We start from the raw sequence: 25,161 nt of genomic DNA, 5'->3' as shown, positions 1-25,161 counted from the left end.
AGCATAATGCCCTCAAGGTCCATCCATGCCGTTGCAAATGGCAGGATTTCCTACTTCTTCATGGATGAATAATACATGTATATCGATGGACACTTCCATTGTTTCCATACCTGGGCCATTGTAAATAGTGCTGCCGTGAACGTGGGGATGCCGATACTGCTTTTTTAGACATTGTTTGCATTTCCTTTGGAAATATACCCAGAAATGAAACTGCTGCTTACGTTTGCTGATGCATTTTAGAGTGACTTTACTCTAAAATATGAAGGGATGCCCATTTCAACAGGGCTGGGTGGAAACTGCAAACACTCATAGAGAGAGGATTCAGCAGCACCTCCAGGATGAGATCTCTCGCAGGTCTGTCTGCCTTTCCATCCCACCCAGCATCCAGTATCTTCTACAAAAACAGCTACACCCACTTTATTCTTCTGTTTGGTGCATCCGAAGAGTGTAACAGAGTTGTGCCACTGAGACTGAATATCCCACCACTAAAGAAACGGCACAATGGTTTCTCAAAGTTCGATTAAGGGACAACAAATGTCATTTGACATCTTTTGCACACCCGAGTATATGGATTAAGATGAATTTCCCTGGAGCAGTAGTGATCAGACTCTTTTGTCTCAGGACCCCATTATACTCATTATAATCATAAAAATCATTATAATAATGATTTTATAGTCATTATAAAATGATTATAATCATAAAAATCATTATAATCATAAAAAGCCAGGACCCCCAAAACTATTACTTATATGGATTTTATATATCAGTATTTAATGTATTAGAAATTAAAGCTGAGGGGCGCCTGTGTGGCTCAGTCAGTTGAGCAGCCGACTTCGGCTCAGGTCGTGATCTCATGGTTCACGAGTTCGAGCCCTCCATCTGGCTTTCTGCTGTGCTCACAGAGCCCACTTTGGATCCTCTGTCCCCCTCACTCTCTGCCCCTCTCCTTCTCTCTCTCTCTCTCTCTATCTCTCAAAAAAAAAATTAAAAAAAGAAAGCTGAAACATTGAAAATATTAATTTACTTTAAACTCACTTGTTAGCATAATATATATTTATATTTAAAAAAAGTATATTTTCCAAAACCAAACAACAACAACAAAAAAAGATTAATGAGAAGAGTAACATTGTTTCATGATTTTACAGATCTCTTTAATGTCCAATTTAAAAGAAGCAGCTGGCTTCTCCTATTCAGTCTGTTGGAATCATATGCTGTGAAGCCTCTAGAAAATTCTGCCATGCGTTGATGAGAGAAAGGGAGCAAAAAGGAAAATGGGATCTTAGTATTAGTATGGAAACCGCTTGGTCCGATAGTCTACAGAGGTCTCTGGGAGCTCCAGTCGTCCCCTGAGAGAATACTGTCCTTGAACTTTCCATCAGGAAACAGAGGAAGAGGATTGGATGGTACAGAGTCAGGGGGCAGGGAACATCTCACTGGCCTGCTCACCCCTCAGTCGTCAGGTCATGCACAGTCCCTGGACAAATGGAGCAGAAATCCTTCCTGTTGGGGGGAAAGATATCCTGGGACCTACAAGCTGAGGCAGAGGTGAAAGACCAAAGGAGCCATACCTATATTTGACCTCAGAACAGCAAGTCCCCAAAGGACAGCTGATGGTCAGGGGAACATATTTGAGCTAAGAACTGCTGACGGTCATCAAGCCATGATATAAAGTAGGTATTGGGGCACCAGTCGGTTAAGCGTCCAACTTCGGCTCACGTCCTGATCTCATGGTTTCGGGGGTTCGAGCCCCACACTGGGCGCTCTGCCGTCAGCACAAAGCCCACTTTGCATCCTCGGTCCCCACCCTTCTCTGCCCCTCCCCAGCTCTCTCTCTCTCTCTCTTTCTCAAACATAAATAAACGTTAAAAAAATAAAGTAGTAGCTATTCATAGTGAAATATTCTCCCCCCAAAAAAGAATCCACAGTAAAATGCAATCGTGATTTGCACATTGCAAAGTCTTGAAAACAGTTCAGTATTTGTAGCCCACTTAGCCTATACAGCTACTTGCTTTGTTCATACACCCTAGTTCTTTCAAATACCATAAAATAACTATATTTGAATGACTCCATAAATACGTATTATTAGGTTTGAATTTTATGACACAGAATTCGGTTACTTTTCATGTTTTAAAAAGCACAACATATACGGGTGAATACTTATGTGTATATTATTCAATGATGTTTTCCAAAGGACTCTTGGAGAAGAGCTCAAGAGGGTTATTTCTCTGGCAGGGGCTTAAAAAACGGAATAGCCCTCAATGAGATAAGCAGAACACATCAGAAGATCTATTTTCTTTTGATTTCTGTTCAAATGAGCTATGACACAAAACAAAAATTCTGGAAACATCCAAAAGAAAAGTTTACATCTCTTCAGATTTCTCCCAAATTGGGATGGAGTTGGCAGCACAGACTCAAGTGAAATCTTGCAATTAGTCTAAGAAGGTCATTAGGAGAGCCAGATTGTTCTCTGGCTCTAAACTGAGGCATGTGCAGGCCTCCCTTCTTGTGTTGAGGTGAAATGCTCACCCCCCCACCCCACCTGCACCCTGCCACATTCATATGTTGAATCTCAACCCCCATACCTCAGAACATGACTGCATTTGGAGATAGAGTCTGTCAAGAGACCTTTTAGTTAAAATGACGTCATGGCGGGGGGTGGGGGGCGGTCCTAATACAATCTGACTGGTGTTCTTGTAAGAAGAGGACATTTGGGGCACAGAGGAAAGACCATGTGAGGACACAAAGAAAAGGTGTCCATCGGCCAGTCAAAAGAGGCCTCAGAGGAAACCAAATCTACTGAATCTTTGATCTTGGACTTCCTGCCTCCAGAATTGTGATAAATTTCTGTTGTGCGAGCCACCCAGTCTGTGACATTTTCTTATGGCCACCCTGGGACACCAGTACATTTCCTTTTACTCAGATTCTGAAATGACCAGGGATCACTGGGCTCTCGTGTGCAATTCTAGTTTGTCTGAATTTTTTCATCTGTGTCAAAAATCAGATTCCTTTTAAAAAGAGGTAATGTATTTACTTGTTTGAAGAATCAAAAGTTATACAAACACATACAGCGAAAGCTTTTCTTTCATCCCCAACCTCTATCGGTCTCATAGTATCTGTTGCTAATTTATTTTTGTAGAGCCTTTCTGTTATATACAAGACATCGAGAAAAGTACCCAAGATCAAGCCTGTGTTACTCAGTGGTTTATCCCAAAGCAGTTAGTCATGTAACCATCATGCAGGTGAAAAAACAAAATGGAACGTTACCAGCTGGCCTGAAAGGAATCTTCATGTTCCCTCTGAATCACTATGGCTCCATCCTTGCAAAAGTATCCGCTATCCTGACTTCTAACACTATAAATTTGGTGTGCAACTTTCTTTAGTTTATATAAATGGAATCCTGCCTGGATTGTGTGCCTAGATTGATTTTCCTCCGTCCTAAGTCTGTCAGGTTCATCCATGTTGTTGTACATAGTTCTAGTTGATTTCATTGTTACGGTGCTCCGTGGTGTAAATATGCCACGGTTTATTTATTTTTTAACATTTATTCATTTTTGAGAGACAGAGTGCGAGCAGGGGAGGGGCAGCGAGAGAGGGAGACACAGAATCCAAAGCAGGCTCCAGGCTGCTGTCAACACAGAGCCTGACGCGGGGCTTGAACCCATGAACTCAGATCATGACCTGAACCCCAGTCGGGCGCTTAACCAACTGAGCCACCCAGGCTTCCCTGAATATGCCACAGTTTAAATTGTTGATGGACGCTGGCTTGTTTCCAATTTTGAGCTGGTCAAGTAATGCCATGAACATTCTTGTTCATATCTCTAGGTGCACATGAGCATGTTTTTCTTTTTTGTTACATCTATTCTATTCTAAGAGGAGAATTGCTGGATCAAAGACCACATGAATCTTGAGCTTTTGTAGATAATGGCAAAGACTTTCTTAAAGCAATTTTACCAATTCACATGTCTGTCGGAGTGTTTTAAAGTTCATTGTTCCAAGTACTCACCAACACTGGGTAATGTCCATTTTTTTTAAATATTTTCAGCTCTTCTGGTGCTTGTGTGATGGTTGGCATTTCAACATACGAATTGGGGGGAACACAAACATTCAGTCTATAGCAGTGTCTGTCGGGTTGAATGGAAGAAGTTTTTTTCTCCCTGAAAATCATGAAGGTTTTCTCCTTGGTTATTTCCTAGGAGTGTTATTTTGTATTTCGTTTTTAAATTTACATTTCACCTGGAATTGGTTTTTGTCCATGGTATAAGACCGTAATGAAACTTCATTTCCTAGCACCATTGATTGGCAAGTCTTTCCTTTTCTTGCAACATTTTTCTGCCATGTGTATCATAAGTCAAGGGTTCATAAAAAGTGGGTGTGTTTCTAGATGCCCTGTTTTATGTGATTCCATCGTTCTAATTTTCTTTCTATCCTGGAACGATATTACTAATGTAGCTTTTTCAAGTTTTGATAACCAGTGGAATTAGTCGTCCCTCCTCTTCCTTCTTCTTCAATCGTGTCTACAGATTTATATACCAACTGAGACATGTAATGGTTTAAACACATACCAATCCCTCCTCCTCTTGGTGAAATGATGTGAAGTTAATTCGCTAGCTCCAGTCTCTTGGAAATCTGAGAAAGGTAGAAGGTCAGCTCTGTTTCCAGGCACGTCGCACATGCTAAAAATGATCCTGATTGCTAAGCTGTATCTGGTTTGGAAAGACTGTGAGTAAAATACACAATTCTGGGGCGTCCTTGAATCTGTGCCATTCTTGTAACTGCACACATCCCTTGTCAGAGCCATAGGAGCTATGTCCGTGGGACTTCATATGGAACCACAAAAGACTCCAAATAGCAAAAAGAATCCTGAGAAAGAAGATGATCAAAGAAAAAAAGAAAGAAGTGAAATGGTCTCACACACACACGCACATACACACACACACACACACACACACACACACACAAATGAGGTTCCCAGATCATTGTCCAAAATTGCAATGATGATTACAATTTTAGTTACCTAGGAAATTAAGCATTTTGCCATTCTAAAATTATCAATAGAGTTGATGTACCCAAATCACAGTTTAAAATGCTGTCAATGCTGTGTTGTATCTATATTAAAAAGAAAAAAATTTAATATATACTAAAGGTATAAAGAAGTAATATTTGTAAATGCTTTGCTTTTAAGCAAAGATTTTTGCCTTTCTGGATAATGATTAATTTGAATTTGGTTATCTAGAAGCTCATTCCCGTGTCGCAAATGTGTTGTGTCCCTTACCCAATGTAACTAATTGATTATAATGATCACCAAAAAATTAGATACTTGTGTAAATATTAGACAGCAAGTATTGCTTAATCCGGGAGTACAAATTACTTTCTCTGTAGAGGCTAGTTTGATTTTATTTTTGTATTTATTTAAATGTCGGGAGGGTAAGAGTGGTATCAGAATCACTCTGATCTGAAATCTGAGATTTCAGATATTTCACACCTACTCAAAAATCTTCAAGAATGTCAGGCTTCGCCAAGCTCCCCAGGTGATTATGATGCATCTGTTTCCTTTTGATTAAGAAAAACTAAGAGATGGATGTATACGTTGATTTCCTATGGGTGTATACATCGAGTTTACAGTGGGTTCTTTTTTCTTCATGGGAGTGGAATCCCTTCTATGGGTTGATCCATGAACCTAGAACCAAACATCTTGCCAGATTATTACAGGCATTAGACATTGCATAATTTTGTTAAAATATTATCACACAGATTCCAACATGTTATGAACTAAGTTATACTACCATAACTAAAGCTCGGTTGTCTACAGAAGTCAAGTATGTATTTTAAGTAAGTAGAGACCATGGAATTGCTGCTCTTGTCTGCTGGCCACGTTAACTCCTAACCCATCAGTTGGCCTTCTCTTCCCTAATCTTGTGCATATGAATCACCTGGGACTATTGCTAAATGTAGATTCTTCGGAGTAGGTTTGGGGTAGAGGCCACGAGTCTGCATTTCTAACAAGCTTTCAGATGATGCTGTCCCAACAGGTCTAAGCACCACACTGAACATAGATACACAAAGACCCTGCTTTCTGTTATTTGTTTACTTAACTGGATTCTGAAAACCCATGTAGAAATCAGGTGTCCAAAAACTTTCCATTCCTCCCTTTGGCCATTAGAGCTTTTGCTTCTCTATCCCACCTCATTTTCATAATAATATAACAAATTGCATTCCTCTAGTTCCATCCAAATTAGCAGTCTTGGAAACTTGAGCCACACTTAGATTCTGTTCAGTTGCTTCGGAGTTCCCAGCATCGGCTCAAGCGTGATGACAGACTGGCTTTTCCACCTGCCTTATAGCATCTGCCAGAGCCTTCCTCCCCTGTCCCACCCTCTGCTTGCGTGTCTGGGGCACTTTCCTTGGACAAGTGTGGGGCATCCAGTGCATTGGCCCCTGGGCCCGGTTCCACCCCCTACCATCACTTCAGGTGAATAAAGTCACTCAACTGGGTTTTTCATTGCATTCGTCATAGTGGTGACTTGAAACAGTTTGAGAGTCACCTCATTCTATTCAAAAATCACTCATTTCGCCAAGGCTGGTCCACTCTCTAGTGTCAAGCTTAGCCCTCCAGTTCTCTTCCTCCTTTAGGCTCAGGAGACTTCATGCAAATACCACTTTGACAAGCCACCTGTTAGCCCACTCTTCCCACAACAAGCCCCCAGGAGCCCCGGAAACATGCTGTGATTACAGTGTAGGCTCTTACTTGGATCCTCACAGATTCTATAATGTAGTGTTCCTGCTTGGGTAAGGGAAAATAATAACCAGTGTTTACTGAGGGCTGGGAGAAGCAGACCTGATGGAATTCATTTGTCAGCATGCGTAACTGATGAATGAGTAGGACAAGTCTGGGTTATAGGAAGGAGCTTTCTGCCACCACTGGCAAAATCCGAAGCAGCACGTGGCAAAGAATCCCGATGCATGGTGATAGGATTAACCAGTGAGATGGGCCTGGCTTCAGGGAATGGTATTATTAAAGGTTCAGCTATGTTCTATGAAAACACCTAACTTCGGATTGCCAGAAATTAGCCTGCTGAATATGAGAATATTCCAGACAGACAAGGGAAATGATTGTGTAATAGTGAAGCTAACATGAAGTGTTTGACCAGCACCAACTAGAATATCATTTCCCATCCCAAGTAAATTAAAAAAACAGGACGAGCCCATTCATCCTGAGGTCAGAAGAAAAGAGCTCGTGGTAGTTAGGTTCTCCCCCTGTGGCGCCCAGGGGCTCTCTCTCTGTCCAAGATGCTATATCCAAGTACATTAGACTCTCTCTTTCTTATTTTTGGAGCCCTAGAAATAAGCCTTTTGCTATTTGCCCGTAAATCATGGTTACAACTAGAAGCCTATATCAGGGTAATTCTTGAGTACAATACAAAACATGGTTGGTCAGACTAAGAACACAAATTATATGCAGGGAGGTCACTGTACCTAGATTACCGAAGTCCAATACATCCCCTTTTTGTAAAAAGCCTTCTGAGTCAAGTGTCTTTTGATTCCATATACTTCTGTCTCCTCAGATCTAACCTATTCATACCAGAGATACTCTACCCAGCTCCTTGAGAAGTCTGCCTTTTCTTTCTACCAGTTCATTTATATTGCCTGTACTAGACTTCTCTTTCCTGTCTGCCTCAGCATTGTCTCTTTTTATCCCTGGAATATATTGAGAAGATCCATTTCTCTCTCTCTCTCTCTCTCTCTCTCTCTCTCTCTCTCTCTCTCTCCTGCCTCCTTCTAAATGGGTGTGCTTCCTTTTGATCTATGTTACTTTCTGGACCAAGGACATTTGATATTCCCTGGAGAAGTCAGAGGGGCACCTCTCGTATGCCCCTTTGAGATGAGCTAGTGTGGTCACTTAACAGATACCCAGAGCATCGGTGCACAAGATGATGAAAGGTGTACGTGGAGAAGAGAGCGCCCCACCTGATGCCACCGGTTGGCATATTAAACATTGGGATCTGTGAACTGTGCCCCAGTGTCTGCCTTCTCACAGGGTCACTGTATCCAGGAATGGCATTATTAGTAATGTGTTCTACAGCCTTCCAATAAAAGATATTAAATAACGGGAGAACTTTCCTATTAGGTAATAGTAAAATATTTACTTTCACATGTACTTGCTTTGGCCAGCTTGAACAAATTAGTTATTCCCAGTAGACAATTCTCATTCGTAATTCTGTAATAAAAGATTCTAGATATTGTGCATTTTAGTCCCTGGCATGATAATTTTTATTTCAGAATCTCACTAATCGAATATTCATTATCTAATTATAATTAAAGTGCACAATTCCCTAAAGAATGCTTATAACTATTTAAATGAATAGGGACTTAATTAAAAGAATTAAATTAGGGGATTGAAATTATTCAAAGGGGGTAAACTTTATTCTTCAAGAACTGTAGAACTGGAACACTAAGAAAGAAAAAAAATAGGGGAAGGCAACACAAAACTAGTAAAAAGAAGCAAAACAGAGTCCTTATGTGCTCTGAGGGAGGACTGTCGTATTAACTTAATTGTCTTTAGTTATGGAAAAAACAAGGAAGACGTGAGCAGCTTAGTAAGCCATGTGCTTCTTCAGGACTGCAGCTATGGCTGATGTGGTACGATTAATTTTTGCCTTCCCCGCCAGACCAATGGTAGAGTCTAGAAGCTAGTGGGCTCTCAATTACTATTTGTTGAATGAATAAGGAAGCAAATTCTGCCTCATAATTTTAACAAGTTAACTCCTGAGTCATTTTTCAAGTCAGCTTGTGGATACAGTGTTTCAAGGAGTTCATAGTTGAATCTAGTTAGAGTGTGTGCCCTTGAGTTAGAGTGTTTGTTGATATGCTCTGGGCGTTCAGTTTAAGGCCCATGAAGCCATGCTGGAGGCAGCCAGTCTCACAGGTAGAGCTAGAAGCTTGTTAAGTTGTCCCTTTGTGTCATGACTCTTTCCTGCTATAGACAGAGATCATCCGCCATGACCTGGGAGAAAGCATGAACGTAAAACAGAATTAGCCTTCTTCATACACATGTTGAGTTTGTGTTCTAGTCATACTAAAAATTAAAAATGAAATGACTTTGGGACACCTGGGTGGCTCAGTCGATTAAGCATCTGACTTCGACTCAGGTCATGATCTCAAGGCTTGTGAGTTCAAGCCCTGCATCAGGCTCTGTGCTGACAGCTCAGAGCCTAGAGCCTGATTTGGATTCTGTGTCTCCCTCTCTCTGCCCCTCCCCACTCACACTCTGTCTCTCTGTCTCTCTCAAAAATGAGTAAGTATTAACAAAAAAAAATTTTTTTAAAGGAAATGACTTTGAGTCATTTTTTGGATAGTGGTATAAAGGGAAGTGATAATGATTTTAATAATTGTTAATATCAACTGAACCATATAAAGCTGCTATTTTTGTATGTCCAACACAGTTGAGTTCCACATAGTTTAACCTAATATTTATTGAATGCTTTCTTTGTGGTAGGTGCAGTGCTATGTAATTGACTGTATGTTAACTGATTTAAATTTCACCCACCCAGAAAAATTTTAACAGATGAGGAAACTGAGACTGAGGTTAGGTAACTTGCCCAACATGGAAGGAAGACTCTCTTTTCTTAAGCAGAATACCATCCTGTCCAGGAAAAGTATGGATGTTGTAAATGATGCTATCAAAATCTTGCCTTCTGATCACTTGAGTACATCAACAGAATGTGACAGTGAAATATACCATGGTTAATTCACAATGCAAATTATCTGCTTTTTAAAATTTGAAATTTGCTTATAATACAGATATGATTGTCACTGCACTATCAAGATCAAGTTCTGCGGCTGCAAAAAGGAGTAAGACATAGTCTTTATTCAAGGAAAGGATGTCACATTGAAGTAAAAAGGACAAAGAATTATAAAACCTACTATATCATTAGAGTGATATTTTTGTTGGCCCCATATTCTAATCCAAAAATGAATATCTATAGTGCTATGGAGATGAAGAGGAAAAAAATTAATCCAGGAAAGTCCCAGAAAACTCCTAATCCATGTCAATCAGAACTATTTTGTCCACATAAATCAATTACAAGAGTCCAAAGGGAGAAGCAATGAAATCAGTTTGGAAGGACCAGGGAAAGTTTCACAGAAGAGATGACAACTGGAAAAGGCTTAAAAATGAGTGGAATTTTAACAGGCAGCTAAAATGGGAAGGACATTCCAAAAAAGGGAACGTGTTCAGAGGAAAGTGTGAAAGTCAACAAAATTGAATAATAATAAATAGGTCAGATGACAAAGAGGCAAGGAGTCCTCAGAGCTTGTGGAATACTGGAACGGGCTCACACTGGAAAGAGACCAGGCTTGGGAACTTGAACTTTGTCCTAGAAAGCAATAATGAATCACCAATGCTTTCCCCCTCTTGAGCTATAACTTTCGTAGTGTGAAGTGTGTAGATCTTAAACATACAGGTCAGTTATTTTTATGTATTGTTATACTCATGAAACTATTGCCCAGATCGAGATACAGCACATAGCTCCCTAGCTCCCTTGTACCCTCTCCTAGACAATCCCCACACATTTTACTGCTCTGACTTCTGTTACTGCAGGTTATTTTTGAATGTTCTTGGCTGTCTTATAAATGGAATCATTCAGCGTGTGCTCTTTGGTGTTTGACTTTTTTTCTCAATGTTTTGTTTTTGAGATGTGCTATTTTGTTTTGGTTTTCTGGTGGGGGGGGTAGCTATGGGTCATTTTATTTCATTGCTGTGTGTATTTCATTCCATTATGTAATACATCAAAACTTGTATCTGGATATCTGGGTTGAGTAGCTTCCCTTTTTTTTTTCCCATGGAAGGAAAATTAATTTAATGGGCTTTATCATAGATGTCCCAGAGTTGTCCTGTACTAGTTGGTTAAGACACACGTATCTTTGTATCATGGGAACAAGTACACAGCAGCAGATGCACCACCAACAACGAATATGTTAAGTACTCAGCGATATTCTGTACTTGTCTGTCTCTTCATCTCATCTGTTAAGCTCTGCAAATGTCTACCACTAAAGCAGCATTTGAAAAGCCGTAGAAAGACAGAAACCATGCTTCATGGAAATGGTACAATGCACACAACATTATTTCTCATACGGGTGCTGGGAAAAAAGTCCCTTTTCCAGGATACTGGGTTAAAGTTAAATGTGTTTAACTCAATGTAGAGATCGTCATAGTCTTTGTTAGACTCGTTGGCATTTTGAAGAGTTAAATATAAAATATCCATAGCGTTTCCCACACTTGGAAGATCAAACAAGTTTTTCCCCCCAGAAAACTTACTACCCTCTCCCAGAATCAATGATTCCCAAAACTCAACATAAAAAGTTATATATAACTGTATGGACTTCATTGTGAATTGTGTCACCTCCCACCAAAAGTCACGTTAAAGTCCTAACCCCCACTGTGACTATTCTTTGGAGACAGGGCCTTTACGGGGATAATGAAGCTTAAATGAGGTCCTAATGGTGCAGCCCTAGTCCGTTAGGGTGGGTGTCCTTTTAAGAAGAGGAAGAGACACAGACCAGGCTCCCTCTCTGGGTGTGCCCATAGGAAAGGCCGTGTGGGGACATAGTGAAATGGTGGCTGTCTGCGAGCCAAAGAGGAACGCCTCACCAGACGACCCTCCTGGCACTTTGATCTAGACTTCCGGCCTCCAAAACTGTGGGGAAATAAATGCCTGTTGTTGAAGCCCCCCAGTCTGTGATTCCTTGTTGTGGCAGTTCAAGAAGACCAATACAACAACCTCTAAGTCAAGGAAGAAGAAGAGCTCACAGTGTCAGGCATCTCCAGGAAATGAATGACTAAATCCTCCCAGCCTCGGTCTGTATCCCTTCCCTGTTTCATTTCCAGATTTGCAGATTATTTGCAAACGAAACACTCTGCCCTGTCCGAAGAGTAGGGCAACTTCCCCCGCTGGATCCTCACAAGAACAAAATGGATTCACACAAACAAGACACTCACACCTTTTCTCCTCTCCATAAAACTGCTGCTAAATTGAGTTTTGCATTGTTTAAGATTGGCATAGTCCTGGAACTTCAGACCACTCACTCCTCTCTTTGATGGTGTTTGCTATCCCTCAGTTAATAGCTATGGACATTTATTGCCTTTCTTCTAAAGGGAAGATTTATATGCCTTTTAATTTGTGTAAGTTGGACTGCATCATAAATGGTTCACCCTCTAAATTACAAAGTAAGCTTGCCAATAGAGGTGACCTTCTTTATTAAAATCTAATTAGCTGAAGTTGTAGGACGTCCCTGAGAGGGTTACCGAATTTCTGTTTTTCTCCAAGCCCAATAAACATCAAAGACCTAGCTGGCTAGAGTTAACCACAGAGCTCAGAACCTCACTGTGAAATTATCTAGTTAGTGCTTCCTTCAGCCATTTTTTCCACAGGTTCAGTCCCAAGAATCATTTCCCAAAATATCCTGGCTAGCATATTTCAGAGGCCAGGTATATCTCACTTGATCAGTTATGAGTTGAGGAAAGAGACCCAGGTGTGCTTTGCTCACTGGATCTGAATGAGAGGATGCTGAACTGGTTGTTTATATTTCCCCAGCAATGGTCAGAATGTCCTAATTGTATGCCACTTTAAGTCATTTTGTGGACAAAGTCATATGCTATCTACATGCTATTTGTATACATGCATAAGACATTCGTGAGTTTTGCTTCCAAGCTTGGATAATAATGTGGGCAAATTGATTATAGACATGTGATAAGCCATAATTAATTGATTCAGCTCCCAGTCTATACACAAAAATCTCAAACTCTTCAAGCCTTTATCCTATCACTTCTTCCATTTGTCATTTCTCGTCTCAACTTTAAAACAAGTTTATGGTTACGGGCGCCTGGGTGGCTCAGTTGGTTAAGTGTCCAACTTTGGCTCAGGTCATGATCTCATGGTCTGTGGGTTCAAGCCCCACTTCGGGCTCTGTGCTGACAGCTCAGATCCTGGAGACTTCTTCAGATTCTGTGTCTTCGTCTTTCTCTGCCCTTCCCCTGCTTGCTCACTCAGTCTCTCTCTCTCTCTCCCAAAAATAAATAAACATTAAATTTAAAAAAAAACAAGTTTACAGTTGGTCTCTCCTTTCTCATTTCCCACTTGATGACCAATCATTGACATTTTTCCCCATTACTCTACTGGAAGTCTTTTAGATACGTCCACCAATGAGCTCCATATTGATATACACAATCCACATTTTTAAAACTAGACATTTTTGGTAATGTTTAATGTAATCAACTGCTTTTTCTATCCCTGAAGTTCTATATTCCCTTGCTTACTTTACACATAATTCTTTTGGCTCCCTCCCGAATTTTAGGTCATTTATTTTCAATTTCCTTGGGTCGTCCTTCCTCCTTCATGCTGGATATTGATTGCATTCTTAAGCCCCTTCCTGTGGCTGCCTTCTGCCTCACATTAGTCGCAGTTACTGAGAGTTGTTTGGGAATTTTCTTTTTATATGGGCCATCTCATCCTAAGGAGTAAATGTTTCTCATTACTGTAGCTGAGGCCTTTCTCACATGTTTACATTTCACAGCATCTTCAAGATATTGATAACAGAAAAAAATGTATTGATCATCTTAAGGGCCCCCCAGAGTTCAGAGACAGGTAAAGGAAATGTCTTCCACCTTCAAACAGTCTTTGGTGTTCACTAGGGGAACAAAATGACCTGCTGAGATGAAGTGGGAATGACAAGGTGTGTCAAAAATGATGTGATGTTTGCAGAGAAAAGATTGTGGTAGAATCAATACGAGAGTCATTTCTATGGATTTGTGTTACTTGGAGGGGGCTTTAGAAATAGCAATAGGAAGAAAACAGTGCTTCTTAGTTAAAAAAAAAATGCTTATATCATTGAAAAACAATACCTTTTAAAAAGGATGGGAAAATCCATAAAATAAAAATTCAGGGTATTTTGAACTTTCTTCTGAGGCCAGAGTCATCAGAACTAATGCTCTTTTGCAAAGATCAACCTACTTAAGTAAAAATTTAGGGAGTAGAGAGTCTGGTTATTATTTTTCATGATTGTGAAGATGTGTGGGAACAGTGAAAGAATACACACATAGTAAGATGAAAATCTGATGTTATAAAAATTAGCCAGATTTAGAACTTTTTTCATACCCAAAGAAGAGATCAGAAATTAGGTTTCTTCTGTTGTCTTGAATTTTCAGCACTGGCTCTAAGGCTGTGAACTAGACTAAGGAGACCCCCACATTCTAGCTCTGGGTGCAACTCTACCAACATTACCCAGTTATCTACCTCAGGTGACATAAGAGAAGCTTGAAAATTCCTGGAGAAGTCCAAGGGGCCAGTGGGAAAGATTTATTTGCAGAGTTATTAGCATATTCTATCTGCCCCTAACCATCCCACCATTATGAGAATGGGATGGAGGGACTTGAGGGTCATGAATCAGAAAGCTTGCCCTGTGTCTGGTGGAGTTAAAAATGATGGCATCAACTCACATCAGCCTGGAGGACCCGCTGCCTGACTTTAAGGGGAGTGGACACGGCCATGTTGTCAGTAGCTTCCCCTTTCATCCCCCAGTGCATTGTGGGCCAGAGAACCTAAGGGATGAAGCCAGCCATGCAAAATCTTGAAAGGAACCCACCCCAGGGCCGTCGAGCGGAGAGAGAGACTACAGATGATCACACAGAAGCAGAGGGGGACATCAGTGATTCAATACAAGTGCCATTCTGATTTGTGCATTTGTCTATTAGTTACAAATAAACTTCAGGAACACTGAGGGAACCCAGAGTATTCACCCTGAGTTTTAAAGATCTGTGAGGCTTGTACAAGTGAAGTCTTTCCCACTGACTACTTTTGAGATGCCAAGAGTTGACCATTAACTGCTGGAGATGGAAATACATGGAAATGTAAGTGGATTACACATGAAGCACCCCCTCCTTGCTAATCATATAATCATTATACAATGTTAGGCACAGTTTTCAAAAACATAAGGAACCCTTGCTTAAGGGAAATATGAGTGTAGGTAGACAAAGTAAACTATCCAACTAGTCCCTGATCTGGTGAGATAATTTTCCTATGTGATAAAAACATAGATCTGCATTTCATTTATAGAAAAACAACTGAAATTATTCTTAGCGGAATTTGAGAAATGTAAACATGTAAACATGTAAACATACACACAGGTAAAAATATAAACATACATTAAATTCTGGAATGGTGGAGATTGATCACTTTTTCCTGGTGCAGTCACTAATTAGTTAAATAGCTTAGACCAGGCATGATTGTATTCTACATCTGTTACCTCGTCTGAAAAATAAGATTGATGACTAGAGCTCCCAAAACATAGGCTGGCTACTATTATTGATAGTTTCTGGGGAAACTACATAGAACCACAAAGTCCTACCCTCAAAGGCTATGAATGACCTCACCCCTTGAAAAACAGACCCAACATTTATTATGTTTTATGTCACACATTTAAGTTAGCCAGACTCATCCAAACGAGTATTACCTGTTGTTCTAGAATTATAAAACAAGCAAGCAAATGTTAAGTAGTATCAGATAACTACAGAGGAGGAACAAAATATTTCCTCTACTTATCATAGGTTGTCCAGTTGGGGTCTTGTAAATGACACTGTCCAGAGACAGATTAGCAAGAGAAAAACAAAGAGAAGTTTAGTAACATGTGCATGATGCATATTCACATGGGACCACCCAACAATGAATAACCCAAAAAGATGGCTAGAACTTGTATACCATCTTAAGCCAAAGGACAAGGGCATTTTGACTACTGGGTGGGAGGCAGGTCATGAAAAGGGACCAGGGAAGTATGGTAAGCAAGAGTTGTTTAGCGAGATTTATTCTGCAGGTTCTTCTCCATAGAAAAGAATTTTTGAGAGTCCTTATTTTAGGTACAGGAGAGGGAGACCTCTCTGCAAATGGAAATTTATTTTCCAAAAGGAAAACTTCTGCCTTTTTTAGACATTTTTCTGATTTTACTAATCTCAGTGGTCTTAAATTCAAAATAATCTATATGCCAAAGGGCCATATTTTGGAGCTGCATGTTCCGATACCTTTCAGAACCAAGGTATCATAACCTATCTTTATAAAGAAACAACAGCTCGGATAAATTTAACAGCTTGCTGTCTATATAGAAGAGTTGAATTAGTAGTACAGTCTTTAAGATCTCATTCTTTCCACTATATTAATTATATATGAGTCTTTGAATTGAATACTACTTTCTAAAGAAAAAACAAAACATCATTTAGAGGAAAGGAATAATAAAAGTGTTTCAAGAGCATTCCAGGCACTCCCATTATGAGAAGCGTTTTCTTTCTCATCTTTCACCATTGATAGTAAGCACATACTAATTACTACTTTAGGGTTGTGCCTAGCTACCTTCTATTCATGTATTTATTCAATCATAAAACATATGGAGTGAGCTACTTTGGGGTGCCTACTAGTATTTGGTTTATAAAGTTGCAGGAGACAATATATATGGCCTCCAGGAACTTGCATTCGAGAAGGAAAATCAAAGAAGAACATTTTGCATAGAATCCTGAAATGGTTACTAAGGGTTTTCTTAGAGATTCGAGACTGAAGAGATAATTGTCTTGCATTTATAAAAGGCCTAAGCTATTCCCCCTGAAAAGAAGTAATTGAATCTGTAATTACTTTCATTTCATAGGGGACATAGACATGGATTCTAAAGATCTAATTGTGATGGTTGTTTTCTTAATTACTCTAATTGCTTTGTAGAGAACACTACCTTTCATCCATTGAGGAAACTCAATAGTCAATAGTGACTGAGGACACCATTAGAAGTATTTTAAAAGTTCTACTTTACTGTGTATCAGACTGTTCTTTTGTTTATTTCAGCTTCTGATGATCCAACCATGCTGAGATAGCCCCCGCGTGTTCTAAGAACAAAGGCATTGACTTCTGGCCATGATTTTTGTAAACGAGCATAAAGGAACTGGCAGGCCTGCTCCATGCTGACAGTGGGGCTGCCCTTCTAAGAACATGCCTTCACCTCCACATAATCACTTCAATTCCTTCCTCTCTCCAGTCCAGTCTCCACGATTCATAGAGATCTGGTTTCTGGGAACGGCCCTTTGTATCATTTGGGCATGGCTTCTATTAAAAATGGATAGAAACAATCATTTGTTACATTATTCCTGAAAGCACGTTTTAATAGGGGCCAGGACAGAGGAAGAATGAGAGCATTAATTTCCTCTTGAGGGAAAGGCAGTGGGGTGCATCCGCAGGCAGAGAAGATGTCCAAAGATGGAGTTGATGACAAAACGAAAGACAAAGAATAAACATTCTCATTTAACTTCAAAAAGATGTTCTAACTAGAACTGGCCTTGACTTAAGTTTATAGGTTTCCCATATTTCTTATGTACAATAGGTATGAACTAGTAAACAGTTAGGTAGCATTTGTAATTATACCCTGAAGAAGCATCTCATTCCTGGGTAGAATCTCTTGGTATATTGGATGTGCTCTGAATAGTTATTTGGAAATCAAAATGTGTCAGGTTCAACTGTATGTATCTCCCTATTTCCTTGCACTTCCAAAGTCACAAGGATTAAATGAGAACATCCATGGGAAAACACCTAAATAATTTAAAACTATACAACTGTAAGTTATGTATGTGCTTTTTGATCAAGAGATGGAAAGAATAAGAATGCAAAGATTTTTTCATAAAAATGACTACTTCTGGATCTTTTAGTGGAACTTATTCATAGAGTATTAGCTTTCCAGGAAAACTTGGGAAAATTCTTATAGAGTTTTACCTTTTGACCTACTCTTTTTCTGAATACTTACTATGAAAAAGGTAACGTGTCTGAGGATAACTATTAGGAGGCAGAAAGGATAGAAAGATACAAAGACGCATAGAAAATATGAACAGTTTAGAAACAGTTCTTGAGATGAAGATATGCTAAATGCACCGGCATTTACAGGATATCGCAATTGCAAATGATGCCAGCTGAACAGAACGTTATCATTAGGCATGTGCTGGAAAACCAAGGATGTTTGGTTTTTTGATGAATGAAGTACAGTTCCTATTTTAAAGATAGTTTGGCAAAGTGACGGGCATTTCAGGCTGGGGTAAATTCTGAAGAAACACTGAAGATGAGGCTCAAACATGGGTAGAATGTTCTGTGCCATTTTAATCTCAACTGTTAAAGAGTGCTAGTGAAAGTCAAGGGTGAGGACAAAACAGACTGAATGTTCTGGGAAGGGATGTCCTGAGATCCTATTTAGGAAGCAAGGTTAGTGGAATATGTCAATGTTGATACAGGGTGAGGCCCCTAAAAGAAGGAGTTGGTAGAGATTCTGTAGTTCCAGGTACAGAGTCACAAAACCAGGATTATACCATTTCCTAATTCCATGGACCAGAGCTCTTCCGGTGAGACGCGTAGAAAGGAAATGTCTTCCCCATTGAAAGCTGGGATTCACATCGATCATCTTTTTTTAATGACTATTGAAATATAATTTGTATACCCTAAGATTTAATCATTTTAATTATGTAATTCAAGGAATTTTAGTAAGTTCACAGAGCTGTGCAAAAAATCACTTCAGTCCAGATTTAGGACATTTTCATGACCCCTAGAAGATTTCTGTTTTCCTTGTTTCATACTCATCCCGATAAAGACACTAATGTAGTTTCTGTCTCTGTAGATTGGCCTTCTCTGGACAATTTGTATAAATTAAGTTATAGAATATATGGTCTGTTGTATCAGGCTTATTGAACTTAGTATGATGTTTTTGAGGTTTATTCATCTTGTGCATTTCATTTCTTTTATTGCTGAATAATGTTCCATTGGATGCATATACAACACTTTGTTTATCCATTCACTGTTTAATGGACATTTGGGTTGTTTTCACTTTGAGGCCATTGTGACTAAAGCTGGTATGAACGTCTACCCGAAAGTCCTTGTGTGGTTGTGTGCTTTCATTTCTCTTGCATAATAATAATAATTCCAGGAATGGAATTATTGAATCATATGGGAAATCTATGCTTCGCTTTTAAGAAACTACCAAACTTTTTCAAAAGCAGCTGTACCAGTTGACAACCCCACCAGCGACGTATGATGATTCCAGTGTCTTCCAATCCTCGTCAACACTTGTTATTACCTGTCTTTTTATTTTATTATTATAGCTATTCTCGTAGGAAGAATGTGTAGTCTTAATGGCATTTCTCTAGTGATTAATAATCCTAAGTATCTTCTCATGTCTTTATTTTTCATTTCTGCATCTCTTTTTGAGACATCCTTGTAACTAAAACTTTGACTTTCCTGGATCCTTCCCAAAATTTCTAGCTTAGATGATGCTACGATGGAAATGCATAAAGCTCACTGACTATAATTCTGGTTGTTGTTGTTGTTGTTGTTGTTGTTGCTGTTGTTTTAAGTAGACAGGTACTTCTAAAACTTAACGAAGGAGAAGTCATTCTTCTCTGCTAAAATTATAGGATAGATTCATAGTGTGGTAACTCCTGTAACATCCAGAAGAAAACCAAGCTTGCAATTGCAAAAGTTTGGGATGTCTCTTTTTCTTTAGGGTTTCCTTTTTCTTTTTCTTTTCTTTTTTTTTTTTCCACTGAGCTAAGGGTAAAACCAAATGGCCTAGAGTCTTGTTTGCTTTCTCAGCAGGATAAGAAAAGAAGACAAAGGAAGAACAGCCAACAGAGTAAGACAGAATTCCTCAGGAAAATAGCAGCCAAATAGCAGTTAAGGCCAGGTTAGAGAAGCAAAATCCATAGAATCAAGCTTTACTTTAATAATGATACTGATAGAAATGTTATGCAAGAGTCTGAGTTCAGGGCCTTCTTGAAATGCATGACAGAATTTTTCTAATGTACAAGCCCAGTAACAGATGTAATTAGATTATGCTAACATGATAAATAGTTACTGAATATCTCCCTAAATTAGATTGACCTCCATCGGTAAAGATCATAACTTTCAGTAAAGGCTCATTTTGCTCACTAAATAATTTTCATACAGGTACTAAGATAGAAGTCTTGGTGTATTGATGGGTCCCTCTCCAGATCTCAGTGTATTTTCTTTTCACCTGCATGTCTTTTTGAAAGTGGGTTGTGCTTCTTAAAACAGAATACAGGGGCGCCTGGGTGGCTCAGTCGGTTAAGCAGCCGACTTCGGCTCAGGTCATGATCTCGCGATCCGTGAGTTCGAGCCCTGTGTCGGGCTCTGTGCTGACAGCTCAGAGCTTGGAGCGTGTTTCAGATTCTGTGTCTCCCTCTCTCTGACCCTCCCCCGTTCATGCTCTCTTTCTGTCTCAAAAATAAATAAACGTTAAAAAAAAAAAACAAAAACAGAATACATATTCTTTTCAAGTGCACATGGGACATTCTCCAGAATAGCTCACCTATTAGGTCACAAATTAGGCCTCAACAAATACAAAAAGATTGAAATCATGCCATGCACCTTTTCTGACCACAGCACCATGAAACTGGAAGTTAACCGCAAGAGGAAATTTGTAAAGACTGCAAATACATGGAAGTTAAATAACATGCTACTAAACAGTGAATGGGCCAACCAGAAAATAAAAAAAGAATTAAAAATACATGGAAACAAATGAAAATAAAACACAATGGTTCAAAACTTTTCGGATTCAGCATAAGTGGTCCTAATTGGGAAGTATATAGCAATACAGGCCTACATCAAGAAGCAAGAAAAATCTCCAATAAAATAACCCACACCTAAAGGATCTAGAAAAAGAACATCAAATGAAGCCTAAAGCCAGCAGAAGGAAGGAAATAATAAATATTAGAGCAGAAACAAATGATATAGAAACTATAAAAACAAACAATAGAACAGATCAATGGAACCAGGAACTGGTTCTTTGGAAAAAAAAAATTGATCAACTTCTATCCAGATTTATCAAAAAGAGAAACTACCCAAATAAATAAAATCACAAATGAGGGAGGAAAAATAACAAATGCCACAGAAATACAAATAATCATAAGAGAATATTATGGCCATATACAAAAAAAAACCCACTGCTAATATCATCCTCAGTGGGGAATAACTGAGAGCTTTTCTTCATAGTCAGGAACAAGATTGGGATGTCCACTCACCACTTTTATTCACCACATAGTACTGGAAGTCCTAGCCACAGTAATCACACAACAAAAAGAAATAAAAGGAATCCAAATTAGCAAGAAGTAAAACTCTCATTATTTGCAGATGACATGATACTCTATATAGAAAACCCAAAAGACTCCATCCAACAACTGCTAGAACCCACAAACAAATTCAGTAAAGTCTCAGGATACAAAATCAACATACAGAAATCTGTTGCGTATCTATACACCGATAATGAAGCAGCAGAAAGAGAAATTAAGGAATCAATCGCATTTACAACTGCACCAAAAACAGTGAGATACCTGGGAATAAACCTAACCAAAGAGGTGAAAGACCTATACTCTGAAAACTAGAAAACACTGATGAAAGAAACTGAGGATGCCACAAAGAAATGGAAAGACATTCCATGCTCATGGGTTAGAAGAACAGATACTGTCAAAATGTCTATAACAGCCCAAACCAATCTATGCATTTAATGCAATCTCTATCAAAATATAACCAGCATTTTTCATAAAGCTGAAAAAAAATTTTTTTTAATTTGAATGGAACAACAAAAGACCTAGAATAGACAAAGCAGTCTTAAAACAGAAAAGCAAACCTGGATCTCGCGGTCCATGAGTTCGAGCCCCGCGTCAGGCTCTGGGCTGATGGCTCAGAGCCCGGAGCCTGTTTCAGATGCCGTGTCTCCCTCTTTCTCTGACCCTCCACTGTTCATGCTCTCTCTCTCTCTGTCTCAAAAATAAATAAACATTAAAAAAAATTTTTTTTTAATTTTTTAATGGGCCAAAGACGTAGGTAGACATTTTTCCAAAGAAGACATACAGGTGGCCAACAGACACATGAAAAGATGCTTAACATTACTGGTCATTAGGGAAAAAGAATTCAAAACTACAATGAGATATCACCTCATACCTGTCACAATGGCTAAAGTCAACAACACAAGACACAATAGATGTTGACAAGGGTATGGAAAAAGGGGAATCCTCTTGTACTGTTGGTGGGCATGCAAACTGGTGTAGGCCACTCTGGGAAATAGTATGGAGATTCCTCAAAAAGCTGTAAAATAAAACTATCCTACAATCCAACAATTGCACTACTAGGTGCTTACCCAAAGACTACAAGAACACTAATTCAAAGGGATACATGTACCCTAATTTATAGTAGAATTATCTATAATAGCCAAACTATGGAAACAGCCCAAGTGGTGTCCATCAACTAATGAATGGATAAAGAAGTGTATATAATGTAACTTCAAGTTATATTACAAATCTCTATACAAAGTTATATATATATATATATATATATATATAAAATATATTTTTTATATATTTAAATATTTATTATATATTATATATCTTATTTATTTATTTATATAAATATAATTCATGCCAAATATTGATACATGTCTCTTACATGGCTGCCTGCCATAGTGTGCAATCAAAATATTAATTATTAATAAATTTTAAATTATTTTTCACTATTAGATTAAGTGAGTTTTGTCTTAAATGTTTCTTTTCCCACCTCAGAGATATCCCTGTGTCTCTTCCCTATCCCCACACTCAACTGTGGGGACAAGTTGTGGGACAGTCCACCATGATAGTCAGTGAATTATTTGCTCAATAAATTCCCAAAGGAAAAATGGATACTGATGGTTAAGAGCAGGAGTTGGCACACATTTTCTATAAAAGGCCAGATAATAAATATTTTAGGCTTCAAAGGCCATATGGTCTCTGTCAACTACTCAACTCTTCCATTATAGTGTGGTAGCACCATAGACCATATGTTAGAAAAAATATGGCCATATTTCAGTAAAACTTTATTTATGGACGCTGAATTTTAAATTTCATGTAATTTTTCCCATGACACAAAGTATGATTCTGCTTTTGATTTTTTTTTCAACCCTTTAAAATGTAAAAATCATTCTTGGCTCATGGGCCATAAGAGAACAGGCAACAAGATGAATGGTTGTCAGCACTTAGTTTGCAGACTCCTGATTTAGAATCATGTAATTCTAAGTGGTAATGAACTGTGGAGAGTATGAGCCTGAAATTCCACAGGAATACACTTCATTCCTAGTGGGTTGTCAAATTCCACTGTGTTGAAGGGTGTTTTCATTTATTGTTACTTTAATAAACTGCATATCAAGTTTAATGGCAAACATTTTGTTCCCCCTGTAATGTGATTTTAATTGATAGAAATTCTAATAAAAGAATTTGGGTTTGCAAAAGAGTCCATTGAGGTATTTGAGGCTAAGTCATCAGTTGATACAGTATCAGTAAGAATCACAGTGCTTTTCTGCATGATCTTAGTTCTCACTTGATAAACAAATTTTTAAAAAAGAAACTTTATTTGGAGAACTCAAGGGCAACGAATAAATTAAGGGAGTATAAAATACATTTGTTTGAAGCCCACTGGCTGAATTCTGTGACTCCTTTCTGTGTTTCTGTGGGCCCTGACACATGAGGGAATGTGTGCTCACTGACATTCCAGAAGGTCAGAGAGATAAGTAACTACCCCTAACAGCATAGCATTTAAAAGACAGGCTTCCAGGGGCACCTGGGTGACTCAGTCAGTTGAGTGTCCGACTTCAGTTCAGGTCATGATCCCACAGTCTGTGAGTTCAAGCCCCGCGTCAGGCTCTGTGCTGATAGCTCAGAGCCTGGATCCTGCTTCGGATTCTGTCTCCCTCTCTCTCTGCCCCTCCCCTGCTCATGTTCTGTCTCTCTCTGTCTCAAAAAAAAAAAAAAAAAAGAAAAGAAAAGAAAAAGAAAAAAAGACAGGCTTCCAAGTTGGTTCCCCTCAATTCCCTGAACTATTTGCTAAGAGATAGGAAAGACAAATCTTTAACATGATTATTGAACTGTCTCTCTCTTTCTACTATCCTCCAAAAATCAGTTTTCTGTTATCAGTTGTATATACAATTTCAAAAATTGCTATTTATGTTCAGACTGTACAAGTGCAAAAAAAATCATACAAAAGGGTAAGTTTGCAGAATGACTTTATAATGATTTGCGCCCCCCCACCCCTCTGGCCCCAAATGAGGGCATTTCTCAGCCACAGCAGCACAAAAAGAGGATGAGGGGGCAGGAATTTCTTCTGAAGATGAATTCTGTGCTGTACCATAACTCACCTTGGGCCCATCCCCAAGAACCTCTCCTGGATTTCTGTGTTTTTCTTTTATGGAGGATGGGTACAGGGTAGAGTTGGGAGACCTGAAACAAGATAAGTATAGGGTAAGCAGGAAAACAAGTCTAAGACAAAAACCAGACTGGGCTTGAATCTTCACTCCATGCTTCATTATAGATGGAAATAGACTCTTGGTGGGCACCTACTCCATGTTGGAAACTTCTCATGGACTCAGTTGTTCAAATAAGTGAAAAAAGAGGAAGGAACGAAAGATGTCCCTTACTTAGCTGATGCACTGCAGGGAAGAAAACCTCTGAAGGAACTACTTCAAAGCAATTAAGGAGACAGAGTGTTTGTGTTTGTGTTTGTGTTTTTTTTTATTTTTTATTTTTTTTAAAAAATTTTTTTTTCAACTTTTTTATTTATTTTTGGGACAGAGAGAGACAGAGCATGAACGGGGGAGGGGCAGAGAGAGAGGGAGACACAGAATTGGAAACAGGCTCCAGGCTCCGAGCCATCAGCCCAGAGCCTGACGCAGGGCTCGAACTCATGGACCGCGAGATCGTGACCTGGCTGAAGTCGGACGCTTAACCGACTGCGCCACCCAGGCGCCCCATGTTTTTGTTTTAAGAGTTTTGTTTCCTATATTATCCAAGCGATCTGGTTGACTTCATTGCGCTCTGATTCCTGACAACAGCAAACTGCTTGTGTGCCCAGTGTCTGGTGTGTGTTTTTCAAGCGGTGTGGTCGTCTACTCCCACACCGGCATAGGATGTAACACGCTGGTTGTGACTGTCTGGAAATTGGGGTGTCAGTTCCGTTTTCCAGAAGGTAATGATGTCACAGTTGCTTCTGAGTAATATGCTGTGTGACCACTGGATGGAAGAGAGAGAACATCTCTTTAACTGTGGTTCTACGTAGTGAACCTCTG

General features: G+C 39.1%; 1 protein-coding gene across 2 annotated transcripts in view; it reads left to right on the top strand.

Annotated features, from left to right (window-relative positions):
* CNTNAP2 (contactin associated protein 2) overlaps positions 1–25,161 on the top strand; it is a 1,948,817-nt gene that overhangs the window by 1,562,998 nt on the left and 360,658 nt on the right. The window lies entirely within an intron of this gene.

The sequence above is a fragment of the Acinonyx jubatus genome, chromosome A2, assembly GCF_027475565.1.
Source record: "Acinonyx jubatus isolate Ajub_Pintada_27869175 chromosome A2, VMU_Ajub_asm_v1.0, whole genome shotgun sequence".
In the NCBI taxonomy this organism is placed as follows: domain Eukaryota; kingdom Metazoa; phylum Chordata; class Mammalia; order Carnivora; family Felidae; genus Acinonyx; species Acinonyx jubatus.
This window is presented reverse-complemented; position numbering and strand designations above follow the sequence as displayed.